The sequence below is a fragment of the Sus scrofa genome, chromosome 6 (genome assembly GCF_054392235.1).
Source record: "Sus scrofa isolate SSC_HxYL_T2T_F1_AM1 chromosome 6, Sscrofa_HxYL_maternal_Yorkshire_Landrace_v2.0, whole genome shotgun sequence".
Lineage (NCBI taxonomy): Eukaryota > Metazoa > Chordata > Mammalia > Artiodactyla > Suidae > Sus > Sus scrofa.
Genome location: NC_139388.1, coordinates 11,106,244 through 11,131,670, shown reverse-complemented (window position 1 = coordinate 11,131,670; position 25,427 = coordinate 11,106,244). Strand labels below are relative to the sequence as shown.

Genomic DNA, 25,427 nt, shown 5'->3' with positions numbered 1-25,427 from the left:
GCGTTGCCGTGAGCTGTGGTGTAGGTTGCAGACGCGGCTCGGATCCCGAGTTGCTGTGGCTCTGGCGTAGGCCGGTGGCTACAGCTCCGATTAGACCCCTAGCTTGGAACCTCCATATGCTGCAGAAGCAGCCCAAAGAAATAGCAAAAAAAAAAAAAAACGCAAAAAGACAGAAGCACTCAGGTCAATTACAATGTTGTGGAAGTAGATGGCCATTGATCCGTCATCACCCAGGTGAATGGAAAATTCGAATGTCATGAAGTGCTTCAAAGGAAAGCTGCATGGTGTTTCTAGAACGTAGTGTGCAGATGCAAACGGGAGCAGGGGGGATAGGCTCTCCTGTGGAATTGATGGGCCAGTTGGGATCTGAAGAAGGTGCTGGAGCTGACCAGGGGAGGAGGGAAAGAATATGCCAGGTGAAAGCAGCAGCACATGCAGAAAGCCCTGTGGAAGAAGCAGGGCAGGTGTGAGAGGTTAAAAGAGGCTTTGAAGAGACCACGACTCAGAAGCCCTATTAAGGAGCTTTGTCTTCCTCCTGGGAGGGGTGCAAAGCTGTTCTCCAGGAAACACCATGAAATTCAACTAGGAAGTGTGATCCAACACACACACTTACTGCTGCACCAGCTATGGAAAGGGCACGGGAATCTGCACGATTAAAATAAGATATATTTTGAATACGTTTGATGGGTCTCAGTTAGAAGGATAAACTAGTGGAATCATTGCTCACTTGGCAGAACTATTCATCACTTGCAAAAGGAATGGGCGGGTGGGTCCTCTGTCTGCCAGGCATCCGCCGAGGTCTCCTGAGGCACTGGTTTGGTGGTCCATCTGCGAATCGACTGGGGTAGCAGGTGAGGAGGAAGGGGACCCCAGACAAGGAAAGGGAAGAGGAGGCTCTTTATCCCAAGACCTGCACAGGCCCTCATGACATCTGCAAGACCTGAGCATCATCTTAGGGACTGCGTCGTGAGGTTTTGGTTTCTCAATAAAATTTGAGGTTTCTCTGGCTCCAAAAGACACAAATTTGAGAGGCAAAGTCTTGCATGGTGCTCCCCAGAGAAAAGAGCAGTGCCTGTATTATCCCCAGCTCCATGCCATGACGTGAGGGATCTTCTCATTTGATAATAACAATATTTTTCAAGTCCTTGCTAAGTATCGCAAGGGCTTTTCTCCAAGAGTATGAGACAACCCTTATGTTTCCTATCAAAAAGAGAACAAAAATAAGGCTCTACAATTTCTCACATTAGAGCTGGTGTCATATACTTCTCTTTTGCAGTGTTTGGCAACCTTGGTGTATTTGCCTTTTTATTAGTTACATTCTCAAGCCCAGCAAATGTTTGGCTTCGCAATGTGTTTTGAATTAGATTCATGAAAGCTATAAAAAAAACTGGCCTGAATTAAGCTAATAAAGTCCTAAAAGACTAAAGAACTGCTGTTTTATGAGAGTCAAGTACTTTTTTTTTCCTGAGAATTCTGGTACCTGGATTGAATATGTATTTTTGTAGAACCATAGACTCTTAGGAATGGAGAGAAGATTAAAAAACTTAGCTGATCCAATATCCCATCTGATACGCTCTTCTACAAGGGTCCCATTGAGTGCTTTTATTTTTCTCTCAGTTTATCAAATACCTACAGTTACTTGTGGCTCATCAACCTCATTTTGGACACCAACTCTATCACTCAATATATTATAATCTAACCATGTTTTCGTCTGACTTATCTCAATGATTATCACATGCCTTGATGAAAACCAGAGATGCTATAGCCTGAGCTTTTTCCAATAGCCCTATTCTGAGACAAGGAAGTCAGAATTAATTTAACATGACTGATTCTATTGATTCTTAGTTATTGTTACTTCATTTTCCAAGTTTCTTTTAAATACTCTATTTACCAATCTCTAAACCGAAAGACAACTGAATTTAAACCGCTACATAAATACAGGGTAGAAGTCTTCACATTCACACAGATGGCCAATAGGCACATGAAAAGATGCTCATCATCACTAATTATGAGAGAAATGCAAATGAAAACTACAATGAGGTACCACCTCACACGGGTCAGAATGGCCATCATTAATAAGTCCACAAATAACAAGTGCTGGAGAGAGGATGGAGAAAAGGGAACCTTCCTACACTGTTGGTAGGAATGTAAATTGGTACAACCACTATGGAAATCAGTATGGAGTTTCCTCAAAAAACTAAAAACAGAGCTCCCATATGATCCAGCAATCCCACTCTTGGGCATATATCCAAACAAAACTCTAATTTGAAAAGATACGTGTTCCCCTATATTCATGGCAGCTCTATTCACAATAGTCACGACATGGAAGCAAAATAAATGTCTATTGGAAGATGAATGGATAGAGAAGATGTGGTACATATATACAATGGAATGTTATTTTCCCATAAAAAGAATGAAATAATGTCATTTGCAACAAGGTTGGACCCAAAGATTACCATACTAAGCAAAGTCAGAAAGAGAAAGACAAATAACATATGATATCACTCGTATGTGGGATCTATATGACCCCAGTGAACACATCGATGAAACAGAACTTACAGACATAGAGAGCAGGCTTGAGGTTTCCATGGGGGTGGGGGAAGAATTGGAAGTTGGGGATTAGCAGCGGCAAATTATTCTATATTGGACGGATAAAACAATAGTAACTGAATCACTCTGAAGTACAGTGGAAATTAACACAGCATTATAAATCAACTATAAAAATTTTTTAAAAACCTTCATGTTCAAGTCTTTTAACCTCACACAATCAATAATCATTTACTGGGCCCTTCCATGTATGAGGAACCATTTTAGATCTGCAGAATGCAGAAATCGGGGATATTTTTAGACTTTCAAAAACTCGCAGCCCCATATGTCTCATGAATAAGTTTTGACAATGCAGAGACTAGCACAAGGAGTGCTGCTTGGGTGGTTGGGCACCAATGGAGGGCACAGAACTCAGGCTAGCTGGTGGGGAGAAGGGAGAAGGGAACCCCCTCTCTGGGTAAAAGTTTCTACAAGTCATCATGGCACCAGAAGCATGGTCCGGCTAGGCAACTGCAAGTAGACCCATGGTCTTTAGAGGTCTTATTTTTTTTTTTTGCTTTTTAAAAAATAGACTTTTTTGAAAGTGGTCTTAGGTTCAGGGCAAAACAGAATAGAAATTAAAACTATTACATTTATAGTGGATAAGCAATATGATACTACTGTACAGCACAGGGAACTATGCCCAAACTCTTGGGTTTAAAACATGAGGGAAGATCTTGTTTTAAAAAAGAATGCATATATATGTGTGACTGGGTCACTTTGCTGTACAGCAGAAATTGAAGGAACATTGCAAACCAACTATGCTTTAATAAAAATTAAAAAAAAAAAAAAGGAGTTCCCATCGTGGCTCAGCAGTTAAAAATCTGACTAGTATCCATGAGGACAAGGGTTTGATCCCTGGCCTCACTCAGTGGGTTAAGGATCCTGCACTGCCATGAGCTGTGATGGAGGTTGCAGACACAGCTCAGATCCTGTGAGGTTGTGGCTATGCTGTAGGCTGGCAGACATAGCTGTGATTTGACCCCTAGCCTGCTAACTTCCATATGCTGCAGGTGCCCCCCAAAAGCCAAAAACAAACAAACAAAAACTGAATAGAAAGTATAGGGAGTTACCATGTAGTCCCCATCCCGCACATACCTCCCTCCTATCAGCATCCCACACAAGAGTGGTACAGGGTGGCTGCTGATGAACCTACACTGACACATCATCATCATCCAGAGTCTAGAGTTTACATTAGGGTTCACCCTTGATGCTGTACGTTCTTTGGGTTTGGACAAATGCACAATGATGAGTATCCACCATCACAATATCATAGAGTAGTTTCACTACTATAAAAATCCTTTCTGTTCTGCCTATTCATCCCTTCTTTCCCTGTAGCCCCTGGCAACCACCAATCTTCTTACTGTTCCATAATATTGCCTTTCTCAGAATGTCATACAGTTGGATTCAGACAGTATGTAGCCTTTCAGATCAGCTTCTTTCACTTAGTCACATGCATTTAAGGTTCCGCCATGTCTTTTCATGGCTTAAGAGTTCATTTCTTTCTGGTGCCAAATAATACTCCACTGTCTAAATTGTGGATGTACCAGAATTTACTCATCCATTCACCTTCTGAAAGACCTCTTGGTTGCTTCCAAGTTTGGGCCATTATGAATAAAGCTGCTAGAAACATCCACATTCAGATTTTTGCATGAACCTAAGTTTTCAATTCCTTTGGGTACATACCAGGAAGTACAATTGCTGGATTTTATGCTAATGCAAAATTTAGTTTTGTGAGAAATTGCAAACTGTCTTTCTAAGTGGCTGCACCATTTTTCATTCCCACCAGGGCCACTGGTATTTGATTCATTTATTTAATTATTTACTTCAGAAACAGTCACTGAGCATCTATACGAGTTCCAGCAGAGGGATTATCGTGGTGAAGAAAACAGGAGGGACCCTGCCTCCTGGAGTTTGCAGTCTCCTAGGGGACTTGCTAGAGGTTATTAGAGAAGGTATCTGGAAAGAGGAGTTGCTTCCTGAGGCTGCTTCAGGAAATGACTGAGACAGGACCAGAAAAGAGCTCCTGACCGTATCCTTTCTGGGATGGCATCCTCAAAGAGAAAAGGGCTCTCCCCACATTCCGAGGTGATGGCACATTGAAGGGAGGACAAGAGCTGTTCCTGAGGCACAGCTGGCTTGAGGATGGAGAGAGATGTCACAGAATGGGGCTGACCATGGAAGAACGGTGTGTTTGTTCCCACATGGACTTCAGAGATTCACATTCTTTGTCCCCAGCGTTGACCTTTGATACTAAGGACTAAGTCATAGTTGTTTCAAACAGAAGTGAATCTCAGGGATCCACTGTCCTGCTGGCTTTCAAACACTTTTTAACCACTGAAATCCTTCCTCAAATGAAATCTTAGATGGAACGCCCATATGTACTTCAAATAAAGGTGAGGATATTAAGTTCCTATTCCTGCTGATCAAATGACTGCAAACTGAGGGTCTGAAAACAACACAAACGTATGGTCCAGAGATCAGAGGCCCTCAAAGGAAGGTTGTCAGTGGGGTGCATTCCTCTCAGAAGGTTCTAGAATAGAATCTGGTTCTTTGCCTTTTTCTGGCATCCACCTGACTCCTTATTTGGAAGTCACCTAAATTCCTTATCACATGACACCTCCATCCATCTTCAAAACCACTTCATCTTCAACCCTCTCTCACACTCTTCATCTTTCACCACCTCTCCTTCTCTCAAGCCTCCCTCTTAGAAGGAGTTTTGTGATCTTAAATGCCTCTAGATGTTCCAGGATCACTCCCATCTCAGGATCCTTGCCTTCATCACCTCTGCAATGTCCCTTGTGCCACGTAAGGAAACATATCCCCAGGGCCCAGGATTGGAGGTGGACATCTTTGGGGGCCATTATACATCCTGCCACAGAGGGACACCCCTGGTGGAGAACCTGATACCTAGAAACTTCACAGTGCTGTGCAGACCACAATTTTAAAGCAACTGATCCGAAGCCTTCCTCAGATCATGGACAAGGAAACAAAAGTCCAGAGGCAGGAAATGGCTTATGTTAGGACCCCCACAATTTCAGGGAAGATCTAGGCTGAGGATTGACTCCTGCTGCCATGTTCTTTACCCTAAACCCACTACTTTTGGTTTAAACAACACCAACTATGATAAATAAAAAAAGCAGCATAGTTTTGGTCCCATGGTCAAAACTGTGAAGTTTTGTAAAATGAAGACATCTACGAGGTTTCCTTAGGTCCTGGAAAGCTGATATCCTGTTATAAAGTGGAAGGCCTTCCATTCTGGAAACTTTTCAGTAGAAACAATCCTTGCCAACAAACCACTCCTCATAATGCAGAAGTCCATACTGTCTTTGTAGGATCTGACGACCCTGGCAGAGTCCACAGGGACCAGGAAGCCCATACGTGGCTCGGAGGACTTGTCCTCACATCCTTGGCCTCGTGAGTAACCCAAGTGCTTCCACCACATCCCCCTCCCTCTTTACTTTATGTCATTTACTGCTTTTTCCCTTAGTTTCAAATATGAGCCACAAGTTACAGACTTTGCAAAAGACTAGACTCTCTGACATTTGGGGGATCTGGTGTTTATTACACTGGGAGATTTAAACTGACTGTGATTTGTTCTTAATTTAGGGCAGTGACAGACAAATGCCTGAAATGTATGTGTGTGTGTTTGTGTGTGTGTGTGTGTGCGCGTACGTGCACACATTGTGTTTGTATCGTGTCCAGGATCCAGGCACATTTGGGCGAATAGTTTAAAAATCCAGGCAGCCACAAGTTGGAGGGAAAGGAGAATAAATGCACATTGGAAATCAATGATACTGTGAAGTGAGTGGGACAGATGGACCCCAAAGCCCAGGGTTCCCACTGCTCCGATGCTGCCACATCGGTGGGCACATGACCAGAGATGCCTGGTAGACTAAAATGGCTTTCAAGACTAAACAAATGGACCATTTCAATCTGCCAATCTCTGGGGAGACACAGTCTGGCTTAGGGGAGGCAGATAGGCCACACAACCAGCACTTAGACCCTGGTCTCTCATGATCATGCTAAGAAGCACCATGGAGCTTTCTCTATGTGATTCAACTCAGGGACCGAGCCCCCACTGTATGCCAGGCACTGCTCAGTACTTTATAAAATCTCTTAATCTTCACAGCCTCTGAGCTGGGTAATATCCCAGAGTCAAACTGATTTCACAGATCGAATCCATCACAGCTCAGAAATGTTCACTGCCCAAGACACTTGCAAGTGGTGTAAGGAGCGATTTTTAGCATTAGGTTTATCTGAATACTCAGTCTATATTCTTCCCACCACCACATCATCACATCAACTCCATCTTTATTTCCAGGCTAAGAGCTGGAGGTAAAATACGAATATAGACATAAACGCTGTCCACCAGGAGATCTGTCTGTCTCAAACAGTGAACTATTTAATTAACTTATCTTTTTCCTTTTCTTTTTAGGGCTGCACCTGCAGCATATGGAAGTTCCTAGGCTAGGGGTCAAATCAGAGCTGTAGTTGCAGCCTATACCACAGCTATAGCAAAACTGGATCTAAGTCATGTCTGAGACCCACACCTCAGCTTGCAACAACACCGGGTCCTTAACTCACTGAGCGAGGCCAGGGATCAAACCCGCAACCTCACGAACACTATGTTGGGTTTTTAAACTGCTGAGCCACAGTGGGAACTCCAACTTATTCATCTTTTACTTCAGTGAGTTTTCAAGGAGAACATCAGAGGACCCACCTGTACACCGGATCAAGGAGTTCCCTGTTCCTGCAGAGCTTGTGTCTACTGTGTGGAGGAGCACAAAGAGTCAACAAATGAATAGATCAATAAACTAAATAGGTTCAGGAGTTCCCTTTGTGGCTTAGCAGGTTAAGAACCCGACTAGGATCGATGAGGATGTAGGTTTGATCCCTGGCCTCACTCCGTGCGTTAAGGATCCAGTGTTACTGTGGCTGTGGTGTAGCCTGGCAGCTGCAGCTCCAATTCAACCCCTGGCCCAGGAACTTCCAAATGATGCAGCTACGGCTCTTAAAAAAAAAAAGAAAAGACAAGAAAAGGAAATAGGTGCAGATGCTGATAAGTGTGAGGAAGGACATAATCATGCTGCCATAGTGGAGAAGAGCAGCTGACACCACCCCACAAGAAGCTCGTTTTGTCAGGTAATGAGCTTCACGTCTCAGGAAGTATTTAATCAGAGGGTGGGTGACCCCCAGATGATCCTGCCACAATGGGAAGCTACTAAAGGGATGCAGATATCCATCAACCTGAGTCCTTGGGACGCTCACTCCAACCACAGGCAAGATGGGACGGTCCCCAAAGGGAGAGGCGGGATTCTGGAAGGCAGGATTGGGTCATTGATGGGCAGTCACGAAAACCGGGCCCAGACCAGGAAAGTACCAAATGTGGATGATGACGATGGCGATGGAGGGAGAAACAATAGAAGAGAAAGTATTCAAATGACTGGAAGGGTGGGGTAGGATGACACACCAAAGTCACGGCAGGAATGGCAGGAAAGACGGAGAGCGCTGGGTTCAGGCCGAGTTCAGGCTCAACTGAGATGATATCAGGATCTAATCACTCAGCCGCCTGCAGAGCCAGGCCCGCAGGGAAGGGTGGCTGCTACCTGCTCGCATGTGCAGCTCCAGTGCCCCTTCAGACCAGACGAAAGTCTGGTCTGGGCTGGAAACAGGACAGGCACTGAAAGAGCACTTCATTTTAAGAGGTGACCTGTTTTGCTTTTGTCAAACTGGTTAATTTGTCCCAAATGTTAAAGCCCTCTCCTTCTCTCGAAAGATCGGCTGTCTAGAGATTCAAGGTCCAAACAGGCAGACCGGGGAGAGTTAAACCAAACAAATGCCTCCCGGGTCTCGCCTCTGCCTCTGGGTCCCACCAATACGTTCCCATTGAGGAGAGATGAAGGATTTTCCCTGGCAGAATGAAGAAAAGCCACGGCGGAACCGGGTCCAAATGGCAGGAGACTACAGAAAGCCGGTGTTGACAGTCATCTGAGTCTAAGGGAAAAGGACGTCTCTGGTTTGGCTCGGACATTTGAGCGTCCCTGTTCCAAATAGAAACGTCCCCAGGTCATAGCTTCAGACCTAAAGTTAAGAATGCTCAGATTTTCAGAAAAAGAATGTGTGTGTGTGTGTGTGTGTGTGTGTGTGTGTGTGTGTGTAAAACTGGGTCCCTTTGCTGTACAGCAGAAATTGACAGAATATTGTAAATCAACTATAATAAATTTTTTTAAATAATATATTTTCAACATTGTTGAAAGCAACAAAAAAAGAATACTCAGATTTTTATAAGTCCCTTCTCTATGAAGAGGAGGAAAAAAGAGGAGGGTGTACTTCGAATTTTTAAAGTCTGGCAAAAGTCCAGGATGTATGAACACACACACACACACACACACACACTCACACACACACAGCACAGAGCAAGAATTTGGCTACACTCTTGAAAAGCGTTTTTTCATGTAATCCTGACAACCACCCAGGGGGGTAAGGACTTAAAAGTATTAGCGCCCCCCCCCCGCCCCCTGCCTCGTTTTATAGTAGAGAGAACCAAGGTTTTGGGAAATTAAACACACTGCCCTGAGTTCACACAGATGGTAGGCAGCAGGGCCAGGATGTGAACCAGTTCCATCTCCCTTTAAGGGGATGGTTCTTACCCAGGGCCCATTCCGCCCCACCTCCCCAGGGGACATTGGCAACATGTGGAGATATACCGGGTGGGGAGGGAGGGGTGGCAGATGCAGCTGGCATCTAGTGGGTGAGGCCAGGGAGGCTGCTAAACATCCTACCAGATACAAGATGACCCCTGATAACAAGAATCATCCAGCCCTAAATATCAACACCGCTGAGGCTGAGAAACCCCGGGCCAGAAGCTGTGCTGTGAAATATTACCTTCCACCTGGCTCTTCTGTTTGCATATCAATCCTTAGCTTTTAGCACAAATCCCTCTGGGTTTATTTCAATCCCACTGGACTACACTTGGTTGTATGAAGAAGCCACCACAGAGCCTTCCTGCTCTCAGATGAGAAACATACACCCTCCCAGAATCACGGTGCGTGGGCATGGACCTCTCTCCGGTATTTTCGAACTGTGAGATGCCTTCTGTCTCAAGGACAGCAGCCTCAGATCCACATGCTCTCTTATCATCCTAACAGCAACCGTGGGAAATGAGAAATGACCTGTTTTGCAGATGAGGCTCTGACATGCCCAAGGTTAAGCCACTGGAAAGTCTCACAACTGAAACTCCACAAGGCCCCTCATTTCCTGACCTGCATAGTTCCCTATGGTGGAGGTTCTCAAGCTTTAGCAAGTCTGGATTGGGATACAGGAATGGACATTTTTTCTCCCCATGGGATTTTTTTTTATTTTATGACCCCACCTGTGGCTTATGGAGTTCCCAGGCCAAGGAATGAATCTGAGCTGCAGCTGCAACCTACACTGTAGCTGCATCAATTCAAGATCGTTTAACCCACTGTGCTGGGCTGGGAATCCAACTCACACCTCAGCAGCAACCTGAACCCCTGCAGTCAGGTTCTTTAACCCATTGTGCCACAGTGGGAACTCCCCACCACCCCCTGCATGTGGGATTTTGATGCAACTGTCCCATGGGCCAAATTTTGAGAAACGCTGCCCTCTATAATGGGGGATATGAAGTGCATTTAATTGCAAAAATAATAGCAGAGATAGTTTTGTTTATTTCAGAGTAAATAGTCAATAGGATACAGATGAGCACACTGTGCATATACACCTGGAGAGGAAACAGGCAGCCTCTGGGGTCTCTGAAAGGTAAGAGCAAAAGGATTGCCTTGACCACCATAAAGATTTGAGTTTTCCACCCCAGTTTTGCCACTTAGAACTTTCTGATCGCAGGCATTCTCTTTTGTCTCTCAAGCCTTTATTCTTTCATCATTTACTATTTGTTTAAAAAGCAGAGTAAAATTAATTATCAGCTTTTTAGAATGGCATCAGCATTAGACATTTGCGTTGGGATGCACTTAAAACAGTAAGAAGGTTCACTAAGCTCAACTCGTAAATGCTTTCAGTGGTTGTTGTTTTCAGCACATGCAATGAGTCTGTTCAGCTCAACTCCATGAAATGCCAAGTCCACAGCGTTTCCCCTTCCGCAGAGCCAAGAGCACCCAGAACCCAGCAGCCGCTCAACTAGATGAAGTACCATCCCCTCTCCATCACACATTCCCCCCGACCACTGAACCAGAATAAGCAGCATGGCAGAAGCATCTGAAATATTTTTAAATTTATAAACACGCCTAGAGCAAAAGCCCCTCTTCCCGGCTCTGAGGAGAATGCGCCAGCTGCCCCTGCCCCCTCTCTCTTCCTTTCTGTTTATCTGATTGGGCTTCAAGCGACACTTTCATGAATGAACTGAAATGTCAAAACGTGCTCAGATGATCGCCGTTAGAGTTTTCCTTTGTGATGACGTCGACTATGTCTGCTCGGAAACCCCACCCGAGTCACTATCCGACGGTGGGAGCCGCTCCCAGTCCTGTCACAGAATGTGCACGGGTCAGGCAGGGTGCAGGGATGCGCAAGGTCTGGGACCTGACGCAGGACCGGCACAGGGCACCGCAGCAAGACAGGAAACTCCGCTTATTCCCCCAGTACGTGTTCCCTGAGCTCGCACCCCGTACAAGACACGAACGAAACTTGCACTACACGAGAGCGACGACGCAAAGGTGAGCCTTCTCCTCAAGATGCTTAGAGCCTGGTTCGTGTCAAAACCTCTGGGAAGTTACTCAACCATTAAAAAAAAAATTAATAATGCCATTTGCAACAACATGGATGCACCTAGAGATTATCACACTAAGTACAGTCTGTCAGAGAAGACCAATATCATATGAGAGTACTAATGTGTGCAATCTAATTTTAAAAAGATACAAGAGAACTTTTGCACAAAACAGAAACAGACTCAAAGGATTTGAAACCAAAGGGGAGATGTTTCCGGGAGGGATAAATTAGGAGGTTGGGATTAACATGTAACTACTATATACAAAATAGATACAGTAACAAGGACCTACCATATAGCACAAGCAACTCCATCCAATGTTATGCAATAACCTAGATGGGAAAAGTATCTGAAAAAGAATGCATATATGTGTATATAACCAAATCACTTTACTGCACACCTGAAACTAACACAACATTGTCAAGTAATTATACTCCAATTTAAAAAAAAAAAAACCACTCGAAGGACAGGGAATTTGACAAGTTATACAGCCAGTGCAACTCACCACTGCCCAGGTTATGAACAAAGTAGGAAAGGCTGAGAAATAGTCACAGACCAAAGGCGGCTGGGGAGCCGTGAGAACTCAATACAATATGGTGCCTTGGATTGGATCCTGGAACAGAACGAGGACACTCATGGAAAAACCAGTGAAATCCAAGTCCAGAATTTAGTGAACACTAAGGTCCATGTCAGCTTCTTAATTTTGACAAATGTACCACAGCGGGTGTTTTAAGTTGCAGGAACTAACGGAGAAGTAAAATATTAACAATGGGAGGGAAACGGCGTGGAGTGTAAAGGAAATCTCTTGCTATCTTTACAACTTTTCTAAAAATCTAAAACCATACCAAAATTAAAAGTATGTTAAAAAAAAAAACAAGGAAGTTCTGATAAAAATGCATACCTCTTGCTTCTCATCCTGAAAATTTTGATTAAGTTAGACCTGTCTTTTCTTTCTTAGGTTGGAAGCAGCCAAACTTGACCTTGGCAGCTGTCCTTCGCTGAGGCTGGGATGTTCTGCTGTCCTTCTATTAGATGAGATAACTTAGGTTCTCTGGTTATGAGATATGATATGTTCTTTCCATATTTTCCTTTTAAAATCTAATTTAGCCAGAAAAGCAGTGGGTGTTTTACGCTGGAGGAACTAATGGACGAATCTTCAGGGACATTTTTCTCTCCTTTTATTGCCCAAAATTCAGAATGCTAGTGTGAGAGGGGACTGTGTTACCGTCTTACTCCCCGGGGAGAGAGGGCAAAGCACCTTCCATGATTACCCAGCCAAGAATGGACACAAACAGGGGAGGAGAAATGCCCCACAGGGAAACTGAGATGCTGTGTCTGGAAAGAACAGGAATAAATGCTGGGCACACACAGGACAGGTAAGCACACCTGCAGGGATGCTGAGGAATGTGCCTTTTAACAGGAACGCTCCCCTGCCTCCAAGGGACTCTTTGGCAAGGGCTTCAAAGTTCTCACTTGAGAATTGCTGGTCTAGCGAGGCAGACGACCCCTGTCATGATACAAAGCAGATGCTCCTTGTCTTCTAAGGAGAACAGAAAATGTAACAGGACTCCCAAGAGACAGAGACCAACCTTGACCTCAGAGATGAGGGCAGGCCCTATGGGAAAAGGGGCACTGGGCTGTGTCCTGAAATATGGGTATGATTTCAGAGGCTGGGGAAGAGCAGGAGGAGGACATTCTCATTTCTATTTTTTCCTTCAAAAAAAAATCAGAGCAAAGGAGAAGAGGAGCTGTTGTGGTCCAGGGTGGCTGGACCGTGGGGTGCATGGTAGGGATGCAGCTGGGGATGGGGGAGAAGAACAGCCCATTCCAGTGGGAGGTGGGCCCCCCAAGTCCTGCAAGGTGCTGCCTGGTTCTAGGGACCACCCGCATGCAGAGCAATTCACATGATCCTCTGCACCCCCAGATCCTCCTGGTTCCCGCTTGTGCCCTGGTAGATTACGAACACCCAGAGAATCTGAAATAAACGTGGATCCAGGGAAACGAGGAAGGAGGATGGCAGGATATGACTCAGGCCAAGTTACAGGACCTGAACTATCATTAGGTGCCCTGGGAATTAAAGGATGGTGGGAGATTTGGCAGAATAAAGATGGCAGGGGAGTTCCTGCTGTGGCACAACAGGACTGGCAGCATGTCTGTAGCGCCAGGATTTAGGTTGGATGCCCAGCCCAGCACAGTGGGTTAAAGGATCCAGTGTTGCTGCAGATGCAACACAGGTCAAAAATGTGGCTCAGATCTGATCCCTGGCCCAGGAACTCCATATGCTACGGGGTGGTCAAAAAAGAAAAGAAAAATAAGAAGGCAGAAACTGGGAATCAGGTGGACAAGAGAAATGAGGGAAATAGTGTTTTTGGCTTCCACTGGGGATCAGAGGTGAAAGGGTGGACTTCGCTCTGGAGCTGAGCACAGGCTTGGGGTCCTGGGCCCAGCTGGACAATGAAGGACACTTGCCTTCATGCTTTGGGTGTTATCCCCAGGTGGGAGGCTGGGATAGCCATCCAGGTGCACAGAAAGAGCCAAGGTCCTTGCTGGGACAGTGGTGTTGAGTTTCAAGTCTGAAGAGTGAAGGAGATGCAGAGGTCAAGGGCTGATCAGTGAGGTCTTGTCAGGACCCCACACTCTGCTGCCAAGCTTAACAAAAGATGGCAATAAATGGGTGTGAGCGTTAAGTGGAACTGTGGCTTCATGTTAGGTGACTGATACTCCTGATGGGTGCGTCAACATGTTTTACAGATGGGAAGACTGATGGGGTCAAGGGCTATTTATCAAGTGCCTCTGGGAGGAACTGAAGATACAAAACCCCTTGAAGCACACAGATAGGAGACAAATTGTGAATTAACCAAGTAGAGTTTGGATGACGGCAGCATCATTTTCTGATAAGTAAGAACCATGAAGAGCAGCCTGAGATAGAATCAGAAAGACCCAGGTTTGAATCTTAGCCACTCAGCTGTGTGACCCTGTGCAAGTCACTTAACCTCTCTGATCCTCAAGAGCGTTATCTGTAGCATAGATATGTGATACTTCTTTGAAAGGTTGTGCTGAGGATTAGGAATAACGTATGTAACTAGTGTTAATATAGATCCTCTTGTAGGTGGCCACACAAGTTGTCAAAATAAAAGGAGAAACTTTGGTTCCTCTCCTTGGTAATGTGTCTGAAAACCCAGCCAGCACCGCCTCCTCACTCTTGATAATTTAAATTAAATAAAATGGATGGGATGATTTCATGTAACGAGTTTAACTCAGAAACAGCTGTGGATTACTGCCTGCATCTCATCCCATAAAAAGCCCTGGTTTCTGTAGATGCTAAGTTTTTTTTTTTCTTTTGCTTTTTAGGGTCACATCCATGGCATATGGAAGTTCCCAGGCTAGAGGCAGAATCAGAGCTATAGCCGCTGGCCTACACCACAGTCACAGAAACTTGGGATCCAAGCTGCGTCTTCGACCTACACCACAGCTCATAGTAATGCCAGGTCCTTAACCCACTGGGCGAGGCCAGGGATTGAACCTGCATCCTCATGGATACTAGTTGGGTTTGACGGGAACTCCTGATGCTAAGTTCTGACTATCCAATTCTTCCTTCAATCCAATGAGCTAGTGCACAAGCTTCTAGAAAATTCCCTTTTTGCTTATTACCCAAAGAAGTTGCTTCTTAAAAAAAAAAAAAAACCACTCTTAACTGATTCAGTTCATATTATTAATATTAGTAGTAGTGTTTGTACCCCTAATATGGAATATAATAATCACATGTCATTTTCACCCTGAGTATTAGTGTTACCATCTTTCTCAAGAAGTAAAAGTCTTATCTGGGCCCTAGGTTTGGGGGTGATGGAAAGAGACTGGAACACGAAACATATTAATAGATACTAGATTTCTCCTCCTCCACTGCCCCCATCCTTGACAGCTGAGGAAATGCCAGATGCTTTGTCTAAAATGCAAAGGAAATATTAGTCCTTTCTTGCACACTGCCGTGGGTGCTGAGGAATACACATCTCTGAAGAACAGAGCTCAGGGGACAGAAGCAGGAATTCAAAACCCAGAGAGGCGAGGATGCTAAAGCTGGAAGGGCCCCTGTAGATCCATCCAATAGCCTGTGTTTCTTAGACGGGAGTATTCACATGTGTCCATCCCAGGCCAAGCTCTGATGATGCTGCATCCTACTGCCGGCAAATTTGACTCAAGGTTGTTATGTTAGATGAGGATAAACACAAACATCCATGCGTGTTTGTGGTCTCTCGTTTATCCTTAAGAAATTCTTGCTCTTCAGTTCCTTCAGTTGCTCTTCTTCCTCTTCAGCCGGCTTGAGCTTGGTGTCCAGCTGTTCAGAGTTGACACCAACGCATTTTACAGATGGGAAAACTGAGGCCCAGTGAGTCACCCTCATTCAGGGTCGCACAGTGAACAAGGAGCAGGGCTGATCTGAGAACCAGGCCTCCGACTTTCCCAGCTCAGCTAGGGAGATAAGAATTAAGGGGAGAAGAGAACATTCTGGTGGGTTTTGTTTGCTTTGGTTTTCAATCAAGTGTGATTCCCCCCTCCCCAGATACACTCTTGCTTTCTGCTCTGCAATTGAGAGAAGGTGAACACATTCTGTGAGCTGTGTTTCCTCTACCGTGTGGCTCTCTGCATTCCAGTCCTTGCTGTGGCTGAACAAGGGCACAGAGGGCTGGTCTAAGGATGCAGACTAAAACGGATGTTTATTTAGCAAGGCTTGCTGGACAAAGTTGAAGCTTCTTTCACTTTTGCTCTCACAGTCTTGAAATGGGCTTTGGTAGAAGAAAGTTGAATCATCAAAAATAATTCTTAGGGTTTCCACTGTGGTAGAGCAGGTAAAGGATCCTGCGTGGTCACTGCTGTGGCACCGGTTCGATCCCTGGCCTGGGAACCTCCATGTGCCGCCAGTGAGGCAACAAACAAAAAACTAATAATAATAATTCTAAATAAGATCTGTATCTACTGGAGGCCTGAGCTAACTTCTTGATTGTCTTACGAAGGTACCTTTCACCAGCTTCCTCCCACCTCAATCACAGCCGATTAAAATCCTAGCCATTCTTCTTGCCATTTTTAAGTATAAAGGATAACTTCTGGAGGCATGCGAGGGTGTGTCCTTCATGCTTTATTATGTTCCTTTTAAATAATTTAGATTATATGTGCATATACACATTTTCTCCTAAAATGTCCATCTACTGTTTGCTAAGAATTTTGTTATGTCATCATGAACTCTTCACAGATGTCACTGAGGAGAGCGACACAGTTTCTAGCCATTAACAGTTACATAATCAACCCTGGGTGTGGGTGATTTAAATCATTTTGGCTTGTTTCTCTTGCTAATAAATAATATAATAAATATGAGCATTTTCCCCCCAGCCCTTCCAAGAGATTACAAAAATGGAATAGCTGACATACTGGACTCGCTGTTAGGGTTAGGGTTAGGGTTAGTCAGGATAATGTGGCTATTGCAGCTTCATCTTGCCAGCCTTGGAGAGTTCCACTGAAGAAGAAAAAAGATTTGCCAACTGACAGAGCCTAACACTGTAGCTTCAGTTTACTCTGGAAGGTGAACTTTTGTCCATGTTCTCCGAACAGTTCTTCCTTCTTCAATGACTACCTTTGTCCTATGTTCTGAGGCCTTTCTCACCTCCACTGCTCCCATTTAGGGGCTCCAATGTCCTTCAGCACAAAGGAATCCCCCTCCCATCTACAGTTCTGGGATGACAAGCAAATCGCAGTTAACTCCATGTGGCCATAATGAAACTCTTGGGTGGAAGCAGGATCCCTTATCAAACCGACAGCGAGCTTAGTGGTGCTGCTCAGACACAGTGAACATTCAGTCCATGTTCAAGGGAGCGGGGAGGAGGGGCAGGAGATAAGGCAGGTCCAGCTCCTTCCGTCATCGTCTCGCCTTCAGGAATCTGGAGATCATGGTGGAGGAGAGACAGCAGGAGATCCTGGTCCGTATTCTGAGTAGGTATCTGCACTCCGTTTTCATCAGATTCACAGGCCATCAGGCATCGACACTGCCTCCCTACAAACTACAGATGGGACCTGGCCAACCACTGTCTAATGCACTGAGAGCTTTCTAGAGGCAGGGCTGAGTCACTGATCCATACCTACAAGGCACTCTTAGATAAGCCAGCTTTTAAATAATGCTGGATTTCCAACACCGAAGCCAATCCCATGGCAAACCACACTCAAGAAAAGAGCACCCTCGAAAAGATTCATGCATCCCAATGATTACTGCAGCAGTACTGACAACAGCCAAGACATGGAAGCAACATAAATATCCATAGTTGGAAGAATGGATAAAGAAGATGTGGTAAGTATATGCAATGGAATATTACTCAGCCATAAAAAAGTGAAATAATGCCACTTGTAGCAACGTGGATGGACATAGAGATATCATACTAAGTGAAATAAATCAGATAGAGAAAGACAAACATCATATGATATCACTAACATGTGGAATCTAAAATAATGATTCAAAGAGTTCCTGTCATGGTGTAGCGGAAACGAATCTGACTAGGATCCATGAGGACACAGTTTCGATCCCTGGCTTCACTCAGTGGGTTAAGGATCGGGCATTGCTGTGAGCTGTGGTGTAGGTCACAGATGTAGCAGATATGGCTCGGATCCTGAGTTGCTGTGGCTGTGGTGTAGGCCGGCAGCTGTAGCTCCAATTTGGCCCCTAGCCTGGGAACTTCCATATGACATGGGTGCAGCCCTAAAAAGCAAACATAATGATAAGTTCATTTGAATCTTTTATATTATTTTATTTTATTGCACGTCTGCAACCTACACCACAGCTCATACCAATGCCAGATCCTTAACCCACTAAGTGAGGCCAGAGATAAAACCTGTTCAACCTCATGGTTCCTAGTCAGATTCGTTTCTGCTGCACCACAATGGGAACTCCTAAATGCTACAAGTGGCATTATTTCACTTTTTTATGGCTAATATTCCATTGTGTATACTTACCACATCTTCTTTATCCATTCCTCTATCTATGGATATTGGTAAACTTCCATTTTCCAAATAGAAGCAGATTCACAGGCTTCAGAAACAACCAAATTTCTGGTTACCCAAGGGTGGTGGGGAGGGATGGACTGGGAGCTTGGGCTTGGCACATGCACACTACTGTATGTGGAACGGATGGTCAACAGGGACCTGCTGTGGGGACCTGCACAGCGAGGGATCTCCACTCAATATTCTGTGATAACTAACATGGGAAAAGAACCTGAAAAAGAATGGATATGTGTATAACCGAATCACTTTGTTGTACAGCAGAAATTAACACAGCATTGTAAATCAGCTCTACTTAAAAAAGTTTTTTTCCAGTGACCTGTGTCATTGTCAGGCATGTAAGTTTTCCTCTATCTTCTTCACACTATCTCACCTGTAAGGAGAGGGTGATCATGCTTCCAAATTATGTTAATGAGCATAGCCAAAGATGGACATGCTGAACTCGACCTAGAACTAGGTGGGGGAAGAAGATCCACTCCAGCCTGCTGTGTTTAATTAACCTCTTGTGTTCTAGGATTAGCTCATGCCAGAAAATGACAGCCATTCATTTTAGAACATATGTGCCAAATGGTATGTGTAATTCAGTGGAAAACCCCTACCAATAAAAGGGGAAACTCTAAAATTGCCAGCAGTTCTCTGGGTCCCTGGAAAGCTTAGATAACATTTGGCAAACTTCAGACCCTTTTTTCTTTAAATCCCACTTGAATCTCAAACCTCACAGTATAGCCTATTGCTACCTGAAACCACCCCAAGCATCCAGGGTGGCTGATCAAAGGACCAGGGATGAAGGCCACGATGAGCCTCTGTTTGCTTTCAGAACAGTAGTGTAGGGGAAGGACTCTATAATGTATGCACTTCGTTATTAAGGAATTGGAAACTTACGTGTATTAAGGGACCAGAACCATTACTCCAAAGACCAATGGATCGAGAAGGCTGATAGAATGAGTGTGTGTTTGTGTGTCACAGGTGAGGGAAACTGGGGACAGCAGCTTCGGCTTACTTACTCTCATGCCACACACAGCAGTAGAGACAATCCCTTGTCCTCCACCTATTTAATGCTATGACATACTTCACTATTATTTGTCCAGTCCTATGCTAGGTGTTTTGTTTTGTTTTGTTTTGTTTTGTTTTGTTTTAAGATGCAGACTTTCCTTTGTCCTTCCATAAGGAAAGTAAGTTTGGAGCATATATGTGGGGTATGTGTGTAGTGTCCTCAAATCACATCCTTTAAACATTTCTTCTTTAGAACCTTAGGCATTAGGTGGGACCCTCCTCTGTGAAATGGAAATAAATAATGACTTCCATGTCTAAAAGTTCAACAACTTTCCCAAGTCGTGGGAATGCTCGGGTGTGAACTCAGCTTCTCCCAGTGCATCAGGACCCATGAGGTCATACCCTCCATCCAATATGAATAGTGACCCTTCTTGTGTAATTGCTTAAAGGGTTTATGATGTTTTCCTACATATGATCTTCTATTGTCTTCTCAGCAAAACTATGAACTTAGCACCTTATTTTAAAGAGGGGGAGCTGGAGACTTAGAGATTCGGTGCTTTATTTGGGATGGTAACTGGGTAACCAAAACAAACTGAGAAAAACAGGAATCCATTAAGTATGGAAATCTAATCAAGTCCTTCTGATTAACACCTGTGGTCCTGAGGACACCACTTCAGCTTCTTAAGGAGCAGCCAAGGCTCTGATGATTCAGCCTCAGGGTATCTTGCTCCGTCTTCTCAGCCCCCACATTCCAGCCACAATGGATAGTCTTTAGTTCCTTTGTATCATCGTAATATCTCTGAGTCCTGGGCCTCCCAACATATTCTTTTCTCTCTCTGGAACTCTCCAGTCCCTGCTACCCCTCTTCCCATTTCCACCCAGATAACCTCCACACCCACCTGCTCTCTCAATTTACATGTCACTTCCTCAGGGCCACCTTTCCTGAAACCCACAAGTGTGAATGAGAGGCCCTTCCCTTGGGCTTGTTCTACCCCAACCAGCAATGTGTATGCAATATCGTGATGGACTCTTTATGTTGACATCTTCCAACCATAAGTCCATGACCTTCAGGAAGGCAGGGGCTGCAATACCCCAATGGCCATACAGGGTTGACCCACAATGACTGTGGCCCAACGATCTGACCATCTTTAGACTGTGTATTCCTTTCTTAGATAGGGGGACATAAAGAACGCCTGAGAAAGTTAAGGAGGACTCTGCATGAAGTAAAGCCAGACTGATCTTAAAAGGGGGACTTAATTTGCAGAGGGAAGCGGGGGAGGAACGGACATCCTCAACTTGGAAAACACCGTCCGGTCCTATTGAGCATCACGTTTTCATGGAACGGGGAAGAAGCTGGGCAGGCTCCAGAGGAAGCTACAGTCTTCCTTGTGTTAAAGCTCATGCTCTTTCCAAAGAGAGTCCCATGTCAGGTGGACACTGGGTCTGAAAGTGGAGAGAGTGGAGCAGGATACTGAAAACCCCACATCTAAGAAATCAAGGGCACACCATCACCACAGCACAGATGTCATGGAAGGGTTATGAGTGGGAGTCTTTGGGTGTGAATGAAATCAGTGCTTTGGGAATTCTCCTCTGAACCCATGGGGAAGGAAGGAAATGGAGAGGATGAGGGTGGCAACCTGGGAAAAAATAGGAAGCTATTTGGCATGGGTCCAGGGGAGAAAGCAAAAGGGAAAAGATGATTAAAGTATTTCAAAAGTGCTGGGCAGGGGGAGGGGCTGGATAGCAAGTCTGATCAGTTATTCGGATTGCTTTTCTTCCTCGGAAGAGATGTGCTAATAAAACTTTAACAACTGGCTCTTAATGGGAGGAGGTCTGGCTCATAGGATGGTGTAAATACTCCCACTTGCTGTCGTGTAAATACTCTCAGCATGGCTGATTTCAAGCTATCAGCCTAACTTCTCTGAACTTAGAGTTGGGAGAAGTCCAGAACAGTCAGTTCCTATGAGCCAGCAGGAACCATTGCCATCATACCACTGGCCCTGAGGCCCAGAAGACCTGAGATGAGAGGAAAGCAAGAATGCCCCAGGGCCCGGGGGAGCCCATCTCTACTAGGATGCACAGCAACCATGAAGGTCCATGGGAAGTGACTGAGGAAGCTAGTCTGAGGGATGGAGACTAAACACAGAGTTTCCACTTATTAACAGATGTCCGTGACTAGGCACTGTGCTCAGAAGCCCCAACAATCTCATTTAATCCCGAAAACCACTTTGGGAATTAGATGTTCACTTGTCACCAATGGGAAAATGGAGGCTAAGAGAGGTTAATACACTTGTTCAAAATCACACAGCAAGTAGGTAAAAGGAGAAGAGATTTAAGGATAGGTGTATCTAACACCAAAACTCTGGTTCTGTTTCTCCTCAGTGTTTCTTCCTACCAAATCAGAGTGGGGTCAGGGGAGCTGTAAGACAAATATTCATGAGGGAAGTCAGAGGGGGGAGAATTAAAGATTGATGCCCACGACTGTAAACCTAATCCACATGCTCCGTGCATGCCGAAAACCCGTAATTCATGCCAAACGTCTATCCTGGAGAACCCACCTCAACCCCCACACCAGATTTCTAATATGATTTTCTTACAACCTTCTCCCTAGATTCCTGAAAGAGGAGAAAATGATAAAGCAATAGGAAAATGAGTTATATCTATTTCACAATAAATTAACAGCATTTCTCCATAGCTGAACACTGGACACGTATCTAAAACAGAAATACAGTTCTTGGCCCATGTTTCCCACTTCTCACTTCTGCACGACTTACCCCCAGTCACTTAATATTGTCCAAACTGAATGTTCCTGAACAGAGCAGCCCAAGGGGAGAATAAGGTTTCGCAGTTGCCATGGATCGCACCATCATTCTCAACGAGCATACACACAAGAAGAAGATGTTTAGAGGGGTGATATATTCACAGAGCCCTCAAAATACAGCGTCTTGTTCTTGAAGCCGCTTCGTCTGGCAGAGACAGAGACATCAGTTATGCTCACCAGTGGAGACCAACCATTCCAGGGTCACCCAGACTAGGATTTGAGATGTCCGTTTTGGAAGGAAAGCCTTGCTGTTGGGAAATACAGAGGAAGCCGGAAGGAGTGGTAAATAGTTCGAGACCATGGAGACGCCTCATCACAACTCAGAGTCCACCTTGGGGGGTAGGGTAGCCAGCCTCGGAGTTGGCCCCCCGGAGCCTCGCTTTCTGGCTGGTACTCCTGTCTTTCTATAGCTCCCTCTGATCGTGAATAGGGCCAACCTGCGTCATCAACAGGACATTGCGGAAACGACAGCATATGCCATCCAAGGCGAGGTGATAAAAAACATGGCAGCTTCTCCCTCGGCCTTAGATTGCTCTTTTGGAGGAAACAACTCCTTATCCCAGAGAACATAAGGGGGGAGGGAGAGCCATACAGGACAAGGGACTGAAACCTCTGGGTCACAGCCAGCACCAACTCACCAGGGATGTGTCCACAATCCTGGAAACAGCCCTCCAGCCCCAGTCACACCTTCAGATGATGGCAGCCCTAGCCAATGTCTTTGTCTTTTTTCAAGAATAATTGATTTACAATGTTGTGCCATTTCCACTGTGCAGCATAGTGACATAGATAGATAGACAGACAGAAAGAGAGAGAGACATTGGTTTTCTCATATTATCTTCCATCAGGGTCTATCCCAAGAGACTGGATAGAGTTCCCTGTGCTGTACAGTAGGACCTCATTGCTTATCCATTCTAAATGTAATACTTGGCATCTACTAACCCCAAACTCCCAGTCCCGCCCCCTCCCTCCCCCTCCCCCTCGGCAACACAAGTCTGTTCTCCGTGTCTGTGAGTCTGTTTCTATTCTGTACATAGGTTCATCTGTGCCATATTTTAGATTCCACATACAAGTGATATCGTATGGTATTTGTCTTTTCCAGCTGACGTCTTGAACGCAACCTCACAAGAGTTTCTAAGCTGCTCCCAGATTCCTGACTCACAAAAATTGTGTGAGACCCTACAGGTCTTGTTTTACTCTGCGAAGTTTCAGGGTAACATGCTCCACAGATCATAGAACTAACACGGATGGTGGAGGAGGCTGGGTTCCTTGTAAGCAGACCCTGAGGCTGGGGCTCGAGTGTACATCATTTCCTGGGGGGGTTGACGTCAGGAGAAACGTGTGAGGAGGGGTTAAGGCAGGAAAGGGCCAAACAAGGAGGTGGTCTCAGGTACATTTCAGCCTTGGCCTGGTCTGGGGAGGCTCTGGAGTTTGAGCTGCATCTCTGGGTTGGGTTGTCTTTCTTGAAACAAGGTGATCCGGCTGTGATCCTCATGCTGCCACCAGCCAATGGCTGTGGGCCATTCCCTTGGGGTGTAACTTCCTGAGTAAAGCAACTGTTATCAGTGGAAGGAAATTCTCCATTCACTGAAAGGGGACAGATGAGAGCCACCCACAGCCAACTCTCCCCAAGCTGGGGGAAAGGTCCGCCTGTTTGATGAAAGGGCTCTGGGCGGGGCTCCACAGCACTACAGCCAAGGGGAAACTCTAGTGACTTCTCTCTTCTCTGAGGCTCCCCCCTTTCACTTCCCACTGGGCTGGCCCTGCAGGATTTCCTCTCCCAGGGAGCTGGCTCTCTTCGGTGCTTGTTCTAATCTTTACCCACTTGGAAACAGAGATGGGTTAGGATGCCTGTAGGTTCAAGAGGAATGAGTAGATGTTTATAGCCCAGGAAGAGAATAAAAGAGGGGAAAGACAGGGGCAGTGTTAATCTGTACTAAGGCTTCCTGAGGCTTAACACGTGTAACTCCAAGCAGCCCTGATACCCTAGAAGCTGACAAATCTGTACTCTCAGAATGGCTCCAAGGTTTCTGTCTGCCTCTGAGACCATCACGCCAAAAACTGTGACAATACTTCCAACTCCTTTCTCCGCTCTGGTGTCTTTCCTTAGCACTTAAAACCATCAAATGTGTGGTTCCTGTAGTGGCTCAGGGGCTTAAGAACCCAATATAGCATCTGAGAGGATGTGGGTTAAATCCCTAGCCTTGCTCAGTGGGTTAAGGATTCCATGTTGCCACAAGCTGCAGCATAGGTCACAGAGGCAGCTCAGACCTGGGGTTGCTGTGGCTGTGGTATAGGCCGGAGGATACAGCTCTAATTCGATCCCTAGCCTAGGAACATCCATATGCTACAGGTGTGGCCATTAAAACAAAACAAAACAAACAAACAAACAAAAAAAAACAAGAAAAGAAGAAAATAGGAAAAAACATCAAATGCATGAAATACTTTAAGTATTCATCCGGTGTACTGTTTGTCTTTGCCACTAAGTTCCATGGAGATGGATGTGTGTCTTTTTGGTTCCCTGCTCTATTCCTAGCACTTGACATAGGTTGGCACATCGTCTGTGCTCCTGAAATATTTCTTGCATTAACACATGAGCAAATGGTTCCTTCACATGTGCACCCAAATACAGACTCTGCCCCTCACTGCAGTCTGGGTCCCCCATCCAAGAGCTCTCTGCCTTCTCACCTTCACGGACCTCAGGGAACTCCAGTGTTGGGGCTCCCTTTCTCTTTATTTTCTCTACTTGTCCCTTCTCAGAACCAAGATCTCATCTTTTCCTAAGATCAGTTCAAAAGATGGTTTCCAACGCAGGAGCCTGTAAAAACAGCCATGTGGAGTCTTTCTGTGGGAACCCAGTGGAATTTGCAAAGCTCCCCCTTGCCTCGGCTGTCCCGAGCCCGTCTGCTCCAGCACTAATGAATTATTTCCATCTTTACCATAAACTGGGGTCACAAGTGAAAGTATTGTTCTTGGACGAGAACCCGCGTCCTCGAGAAACTCGCCCTTGGGGTGACCTCACCCCAAGGTCAGACTGTCTGTGTCTCTCTAGGGCAGACAGCATAAGGGTTTGAATTACAGCCTCAGGAAGCTCCCTCCTCTGCGAGCTTGGACTCAGACTTCCCCTAAGTCCCCAAAGGAAAAGTGGGCAAAGTAAGGTGTCAGTGAAAGAACTCAGGTATGAAGACTGTTCCAGGATTCAGCAGCCACCAGGGTTGAAATTAAAAGGCATGCATGGAGGAGTATGCGTGTGAG

The 25,427-nt window shown here is 45.3% G+C and overlaps 1 protein-coding gene across 4 annotated transcripts in view; it reads right to left on the bottom strand.

Annotated features, from left to right (window-relative positions):
* Nucleotides 1–25,427, bottom strand: part of ADAMTS18 (ADAM metallopeptidase with thrombospondin type 1 motif 18) — a 476,216-nt gene that overhangs the window by 280,736 nt on the left and 170,053 nt on the right. The window lies entirely within an intron of this gene.